The sequence below is a fragment of the Kogia breviceps genome, chromosome 1 (assembly GCF_026419965.1).
Source record: "Kogia breviceps isolate mKogBre1 chromosome 1, mKogBre1 haplotype 1, whole genome shotgun sequence".
NCBI classification, from domain to species: Eukaryota; Metazoa; Chordata; class Mammalia; order Artiodactyla; family Physeteridae; genus Kogia; species Kogia breviceps.
The window spans coordinates 195,712,275-195,721,230 of record NC_081310.1 but is presented as its reverse complement, the minus strand read 5'-3'; positions in this window follow the sequence as shown (position 1 = coordinate 195,721,230).

Sequence of the window (8,956 nt, the reverse complement as noted above, 5' to 3'; positions counted from 1 at the left end):
TGGGGTGTGGGTCTAAATCTCCAGTGACCCGTGAAGAATTTCTCTGACTTGCTTTGTTCCTTAAGAGGCTATTTCATTCAGGACTTTTGTTTTCAGAGACAGAAAACCCAAATCAAGCAGGTTTCAGCAACAAAGGAAATCTATTGGTTCACTGAACTGAAAAATTCAGGGGAAGCACAAAAAAATTCAAGCTCAGTGGGGTCCCAGCTCACACCATGTCGTCAGAACTAAGTTCATCCTCCTTCAGCCCTGCCCTCCGCCCTCCGGCCTTGCTCTCACGTAAGTGGTCCCTCACAGTGGGCGCCAGGAGCTCCAGGATTCTGTCCTCTGGGCTCAGCAACCAAGATGGAGAAGTTCCCAGGATGGAGAACTGGAATAGGGACCCCTATCTAAAGTGGGACCGTGGGGAGAATATCTTCAGCAAAAGGGAGAGCAGGACAGAAGTCCACCCAATAAAGGGAGACAGCGTCCAGGTCTCAGATCTAGGCGGAGGGTGAGAAGGTGGGCCTTGAGCAAATATTCATAAGCACCAGCTGGCCCTTCCCTGGCTTTAGGGTTCAAATTCCTATTATCTGTTTGTTAAAAGGACTCAAAAATAAAAACAATAGAAAAACACATACACCCAGCTAAATCAAAAAAAAAAACCCAAAACTAGAAACTTCAATGGCCCCTCCTGGTGCCTGACAGGAGCACACACAGAAATGTTTTGGGGACAATTGCAGATATTTGAACATGGTAGAAGTATTAAACAATATGAAGGGCTTACTGATATTTAAACATTTTTTATGTGAAATAAAAGTATTTAATAAAAATATGACTTTATTTTTAAAAGATCCATAATGAGGTATTTAGGGATGAAATCCATGATGTCTGTAATTTACTTTAAAATATATCCACTTGGGGCTTCCCTGGTGGCGCAGTGGTTGAGAGTCCGCCTGCCGATGCAGGGGACGCGGGTTTGTGCCCCGGTCCGGGAAGATCCCACATGCCGCGGAGCGGCTGGGCCCGTGAGCCATGGCCGCTGAGCCTGCGCGTCCAGAGCCTGTGCTCCGCAACGGGAGAGGCCACAGCAGTGAGGCCCACATACCACACACACACACACAAATATATATATATATATATATATATATATATATATATATATATATATATATATATATATATATCTACAAAGAAGGAGGAGAGGAAATATGGCAAATCTATAAGTGTTTTTTAAAAAAAATCATTACTGGGACATATCCAGGAGTTTGAGGAGACTGGAGCCTTTCAAGACCTGAAAATGAGGACGAGGGGATTGTGGCAGGCAGAGCGGGAATTAAGGACTGGAGTCTGGGAGCCTCTTAGTTGGCCACATTCTGTGCCCTCACAGGGAAGCAAAGACTAATTGCCAAGTCAGGAAAATCAACAGGAGCCCTGAGCCCCGTCCACTCCTGTTTCCAACCTTGGCCAATGGTGTTGACCCGTCCCTCTCAGAAACCAAAGCACACAGATCCTCCCCCAGCTGGTGACCTAAGCCCAGGGCTAGGGCACCAGCACCCACCAGTCTGTGCACGTACAGACTGTCAGCAAGAAAAGTCTTTCAGCTCAAAGGCCTGGACCACTCTGAAGCTCCCATCAGGATGACAGGAACGATGGTGAAAATGTTCTTGATTGGCGGGCCTCCCTTTCTGGAGCAAGGGCAGGACCTAGGGTCAGACTCTGGGGACAGAGGTGGTTGAGATGGTGGTATCTCTCTTTTTTATAAATAAATAAATATATATATATATATAATTTATTTATTTATTTAATGGCCACACAGGGTCTTAGTTGCAGCACGCGGACTCTTAGTTGCGGCATGTGGACTCTTAGTTGCGGCATGTGGACTCTTAGTTGCGGCATGTGGACTCTTAGTTGCGGCATGCGGACTCTTAGTTGAGGCATGTGGACTCTTAGTTGCGGCATGCGGACTCTTAGTTGTGGCATGTGGACTCTTAGTTGCAGCATGCGGACTCTTAGTTGCGGCATGCGGACTCTTAGTTGCGGCATGCGGACTCTTAGTTGCGGCATGCGGACTCTTAGTTGCGGCATGTGGACTCTTAGTTGTGGCACGCATGTGGGATCTTAGTTCCCCGACCAGGGATCGAACCTGGGCCCCCTGCACTGTAAGTGTGGAGTCTTACCCACTGGACCACCAGGGAAGTCCCAGAGACGGTGGTATCTAACTTTGACATAAAAACACAACAAACTGAATGACAAGGGGGAACGTAGTGGGTGAGCATCCTTATGGAGATGCCGGGAAGGTGTCTACGACAGGACACTGGGCGGGAAAAACACAAAGGTGGGGACCATGGGGCCCACCTGCAAGGAGGAAGGTTTGGGATCAATGGAGGAAGAGTGTCTTATGGCACAAAGCTGCTGACGTCAGTTGCTAACATGAACACGCACACACTTCATGCCAGTCACTATGCAAAGCGCTTCCAACGTTGGCTTAGTTCGGGTTCCCCAGAAGCAGAGCCCGAGTCAAGGGTAAGTAGTTCATTTGGAAAGTGGAAGAAAACATGGCAAAGGAGTGGAGAAATGATCCTGGAAAGAGCAAGGAGCCCATGAAGGGTGTGTTATGGGGCCAGCTACCAACAGGCATCTGTTGCTTTAATCCCAGAAGGTACGTGAGAAAACATGTAGGACACAGTCACATTGACCTGGCGGGGGTTGTGGAAACCGGAGCATCTACACACCACCTCCGTCAGCCAGCGGTGCAGGGCACCCACCACCCAGCTCGTCGGGCTCACCTGGGCTCAGAAAACTGCCTTCAGGTGAAGAGAAGGAAGGCAGACACGGACATACGGTGTCAGCCAGAGCACGCAGACGGTGTCTGCACCCCACACATTGACACATATAATCCTCTCAACAATCCTACAAGGCAGGTGTGAATATTACTATTATCCCCATTTTTCTGATGGGAAAATGAGACAGAGAAGTTAAGTAACTTACCCAAGTGCAGAGCCCGGCAGTCTGCCTCCAGAACCCATGCTGGAATGGGCTGTCTTTGGAGGTGGTGAACTGCCTGTCAATGGAGGCATTCAAGAAGAGGCCTGATAACAACTGCAGGGGTGTTGAATGAGGGATTCCTACTGGGGACAGGGACTAATAGACAGCTAAGGCCCCTTTCAGTGTTGAAAGCCAAGATCTTATCAAGAGGCAGGGGGAGTACCTGAAAATCTGGTCCAGGCAGACAACCTAGGAGGCTCTGATGCCAGAAGATGTGGCTGGGTCGGGGGGGCCTAGAAGGAATCTCTGCTGAGCGGGTTTTCTAGTGGCCACCTGGATCCACATCTTGAGGAGAGAACCCTGAGGGACTGCTGGAGCCCAAACCTTGCTAGCCGTGCAAACAGCCAGCTCTTTCTGATGACCAGGAGCCGTGTCCGCCTCAGGCGAACTCCGATCCCACCAGCACAAGTCTGGCTCCACCCCGCACCTCCTGGGCTCAGGGCTCTCGTGTGCAAAATGATGGCGGTGATGTGGGACCCACCTCTGGTTCCTCTACCACCAAAGTTCTGTGACTCTGGGTTCAGACAAGGAGGTGGAGGCCAAGCTTCTAGAACAGTCCAGTCACTCTTGGTGTAGCTGAGAACAGCACAGTGTGAATTACAAAAAAGCCTGGATTATGGCATAATTGCAATATAGTGCATGTTTCCTTCATTCAAGTACACAACGAATGGCAAATTAATTGTTAATCAAGTATCTATGAGAAGAGGTCCTATGAGTCCTGCTTTAATACATAATTAATTTTCAATTGCCAATATTTTCTTTGTTTTTTTGTTTGTTTTTGTTTGTTTGGCTGAGCCTTGCCATTTGTGGGATCTTAGTTTCCTGACCAGGGATTGAACTCCAGCTCTTGGCAATGAGAGCTCGGGGTCCTAACCACTGGACCACCAAGGAATTCCCCAGTATTTTCTTTTATGCATGAAAACTGAACTGGTATGGTTCTTTTTTTTTTTTTTTTTTTTTTGTGGTATGCGGGCCTCTCACTGTTGTGGTCTCTCCCGTTGTGGAGCACAGGCTCCTGACGCGCAGCTCAGCGGCCACGGCTCACGGGCCCAGCTGCTCCGCGGCATGTGGGATCTTCCTGGACCGGGGCACGAACCCGTGTCCCCTGCATCGGCAGGCGGGCTCTCAACCACTGTGCCACCAGGGAAGTCCTGGTTCTTTTATTTTTTTTTAACATCTTTATTGGAGTATAATTGCTTTACAATGGTGTGTTAGTTTCTGCTTTACAACAAAGTGAATCAGTTATACATACACATATGTTCCCATATCTCTTCCCTCTTGCGTCTCTCTCCCTCCCACCCCTCTAGGTGGTCACAAAGCACCGAGCTGATCTCCGTGTGCTATGTGGCTGCTTCCCACTAGCTATCCACCCTACGTTTGGTAGTGTATATATGTCCATGCCACTCTCTCACTTTGTCACAGCTTACCCTTCCCCCTCCCCATATCCTCAAGTCCATGCTCTAGTAGGTCTGTGTTTTATTCCCGTCCTACCCCTAGTCTCTTCATGACATTCTTTTTTTCTTAGATTCCATATATATGTGTTAGCATACGGTATTTGTTTTTCTCCTTCTGACTTACTTCACTCTGGTATGGTTCTTTAAGAGCTAGTTTTCTTTAGAGGACTTCCCACTCCTCCCTACAAACTGCCAACCATGGCACATCAAGTCCAAGTGCAACTGTGAATTCCAAAGAGTGAGATCCGGCCATATGGAATTCCGTGGGGCCTCACCCTGAGACCTTGGCTCACTCCCTTCCTTCCTGGGAACCTTGATCTGGACATGCCTCCTTATCTGCAGAGTCACATCTTGACAGCAACTGGGCTTACGTGTAAAGATTAGTGAGTCTGTGTAAACCAAGCAAAGTACAAGAACTAATCTTCATTCTCAAACAAGACACAAGTCAGGGGCGCATGGACTGACTCAGTCTGAACCCCAAACCTCAGAACAACACAGAAGAGGCTGCACGGGGAGAGGCTGCAGCAGTTACAACTTGGAGCCATGGGTCACCTGACCTCGAATTAAACCCAATCAACAAGCATTTACTGAACACCTGCTAGAAGTGCTGAGTATGGTCAAGACTTTGCTCTCAAAGGCTGATCCATCTCCACGGGGTGGACCACGGAGGGGCTGCTGTTCCCGTGCAGCTGACAAGGGGAAGAAATCCCAAGGAATTCAAGGACTTGCTTTAGGGTCAGGGTGTCCATGGCAAGTGGGGGCTGGACTTCAGAACTCTTGATTTTCAAGGTTGCACGACTCCCCACCACATGCACAATCTCCAAGCGATAGCATGGTTTACTAATGTGAATTCTGAAAATGTTTTTATTAGCCATTTTATTTCTTATTTTAAATGCACAATTTGATGTTTTGACATCTGTACACACCCATGATATTATCCCCACAGTGAAGATCGCGAACATTTCCATCATTCCAAAATTTCTCCCAAGCAACCACTTATCTGTTTTCTGTCACTATAGATTAGTCTGCATTTCCTACAATTTTACATAATTGAAATAATATAGTATATACATTTTTGTCTGGCTTCTTTCATTCAGCAGAATTACTTTGAGATTCATGCATACTGTAGCATGTGTCAACAGTCATATCTTTTTATTGCTGCATAGTATTCGATTGTATGGACATACCACAGTTTGTTTACCCATTCACCTAGGGATGCACTTTGATACTGTGTCCAGTTTTGGGCCATTACAAATAAACCTGCTATGCACATTTGTGTACAAGCCTTTGTATGGACATATGCTTTAATTTCTTTGGGTAAATACCTAGGAGGGAATGCTGGATCATATGGTAGATGTATGTTTAACTTTGGAAGAGATTGGCAAACTGTCTTTGAAAGTAGCTGTACCATTTGCATTCCCAACAGCAGTGTACCAGCAAGAGTTTCTCCACATCCCTGTCAATACTTGATGTCGTTGGTCTTTTTAATTTTAGGCATTCTAAGAGGTAGGTAGAGGTATCTCATTGTGGTTTGAATTTGCATTTCCCTAATTACTAATAATTTAAGCTTCTTTTCATGTGCTCACTTACCATCACATGTCTTCTTTGGGGAAGTATTTATTCAAATCTTCTGCACATTTAAAAAATGGAGTTGTTTGTTTTCTTTTTTTTTTTTTTTTTGTGGTACACGGGCCTCTCACTGTTGTGGCCTCTCCCGTTGCGGAGCACAGGCTCCGGACACGCAGGCTCAGCGGCCATGGCTCACGGGCCCAGCCGCTCCACGGCACGTGGGATCTTCCCGGACCGGGGCACGAACCCGCGTCCCCTGCATCGGCAGGCAGACTCTCAACCACTGCGCCACCAGGGAAGCCCTTGTTTTCTTATTATTGAGTTTTGAGAGTTCTTTATACATTATACTTCTAGATACAAGTCTTTCTCAAAGATATGATTTGCAAATACTTTGTGCCAGTCTGTGGTTTGTCTCTTCATTTTCATAACAGTGCCTTACAAATAGCAGAAATTCTTAATTTTGTCCAAGTCCAATTTATCAACATTTTCTTGTAAGGATTGTGCTTTGGGTGTTGTTTTGTGTGACTCAAGCTCACAAATATTTATCTCTTATGTTCTATTCTAGAAGTTTAATTTAGTTTAATTTAGGCTTATCATCCATTTTGAGTTAATTTTTATATATGATGTGAAGTATGAATAAAAGTTCTTCTTCTTCTTCTTTTTTATTTTTTGCATGTGGATGCAATTGCACCAGAACATTTGTTAGAAATACTATCCTGTCACCATTCAATTGCTTTGGTCAAAAATCAGTTGTCTATATCTAAATCTGTTTTGATTACTGTAGCTTTACAATAATTTTGACATCAGGTAATATTAGTCCTCCAACTTCATCTTTCTCAAAGTTGTTTTGGTAATTCTAGCTCCTCTGCATTTCCGCATAAACTGTAGAATCAGCTTGTCAATTTCTATGCCCCCAAGATGTCCTGCTGGGATTTTTATTGGAATTGTGTTGAATCTATAGATCAACTTGGGGAGGATTAAGCCAACCTTGCATTCCTAAAATAAACCCCACCTGGACAGGGTATATTATTGTCCTTATAACACTTTATTGTATTCTATTTAAAGTTGGTTAATAATTTTCCTATCTATGTTTATGAGGGTGTTGGTCTGTAGTTTTCTGTCTCTAGCTTGGTTTTGGTATCAGAGTAATGATGGTTTCTAAAGTGATTTAAGAAGTATTCCTTCCTCTTAATTTTCTGGAAGAGTTTGTGTCACATTGGTATTATTTCTTCCTTAAATGTTTGGTAGAATTCACCAGTAAGTCCATCTGGGCCTGGAGTTTCCTTTGTGGGGAGGTTTTTAACTACGAGTTCAATTTCTTTAGTTGATGGAGGACTATACAGCTTATCCATTTCTTATTGTGTGGCCTTTGGCACTTAGGATCTTTTGAGGAGCTTGTCTATTTCATCTAAGTTGCCAAATTATTGTCATAAAACTGTTCATAATATTCCCTTCTTATCCCATCACCTTGCTGTATTCTATTGGGTAGAAGTGAGTCAGGTTTATCCAGGCTCAGACTATACGTCCACTCCCACCAATGACAAATGAGCCAGACCATCTTCCATTTTACTCCAGAGGCAGCTAATGTGTTTGGATGACCCGGGGCTCCTTCCGCCAACATTGTGGTGGGTGTCTCCTTTATTGTTTTGCTCTTGCACCACCAACTGGGCCCAGCACCATGAGACCTGGGCTTCTGCTTCAGGACAGGCTTATCTGTGGCTCATGGGAAAGGCTGGTGGAGAAGACCTGTAGGTGGGGTATGTGATCTAGGAGGGAGGAATCATCATTCTGGGGGAGAATCCTGGTGAGCTCCTGGAATTCCTGGATGAAATACCCAGGCTGGGTGAGCCACAGGACCTGCTGGGGCCACATCTTGAACCTCCTGAAGATTCAGTCACTGCCACAGGGCATTGGACACATCCTTGTAAAGAGAACGAGGCCTGCGTGGCGGCGGGGGGTGTGTGTGGTGTTGCGTTCTGGGATGAGTGTGCTGGAGGGCTCAGCTATCAGATACATTATAATAGTAATCATAAAAATAACCCCTGACATTTGTAAAATGCTTCTTAACTTACCAAGCGTTTCCACCTGGTTTATATGAGGCAAGAATGATCAGCCTTAACTCAGGGATGCAGAAACTGAAGCTAAACAAGATTAACTTACTTGACGAAGGACCAGAATAGGCAAAAATGTTGGGGTCCCAAAAAAGATTTTAAGATGGTTTTAAATGATTTCTGTAAATTTTTTGACACATGCCTCTGTTCAAAAGTTGCAGTCTGATTCCACCCACCCTCAGTGTGGGCTGGAATTAGTGACTAGTTTCTAAAGAACAGAATGTAGCAGAACTGATGCTATCTATGTGATGTTCAAAGCTAGGGGTGTGAGCGCGTATACCATTTTGTTTCTCTCTCTCCTTCCCCCACACACAGGAATCCAGCTACCAAGGTATGAGGAAGCCCTGATCACGCGTCCGTCTCAGCCAGCATCAACCATCAGAAATGCGAGTGAACAACTCCTGCAATCTGTAAACGTTGACCAGGATTAGCCCTGCAACCTACAGCCACAGAGAGAGAGGAAGCCACCCCAGGAAGGCAATGGAATCCAGAGCCTTGGTTTCGAGTTCTTTGATTCTCTGACACTTTGATCAGGATTCAGCCTCCGTATCAAATGTTGAACTTGAAAAATTTTACTTTAAAAAAGTGTGTCCATCCACCATTTGAGTTGCGATGCCGATGTAGAATCGGAGAATCTATTCTTGCCAATCAATACGCACATACCTGCCTGTCCTCCTAGGTCATTCCTCCCAGGGTTAGCGTTGGAAGCTAACTGCTTCTTAACTAAATCAGCGACCAAACTGGAAGACCGAAGTCTTCCATTTGCCACGGGGGGCACAGAAATCTCACAGGAGT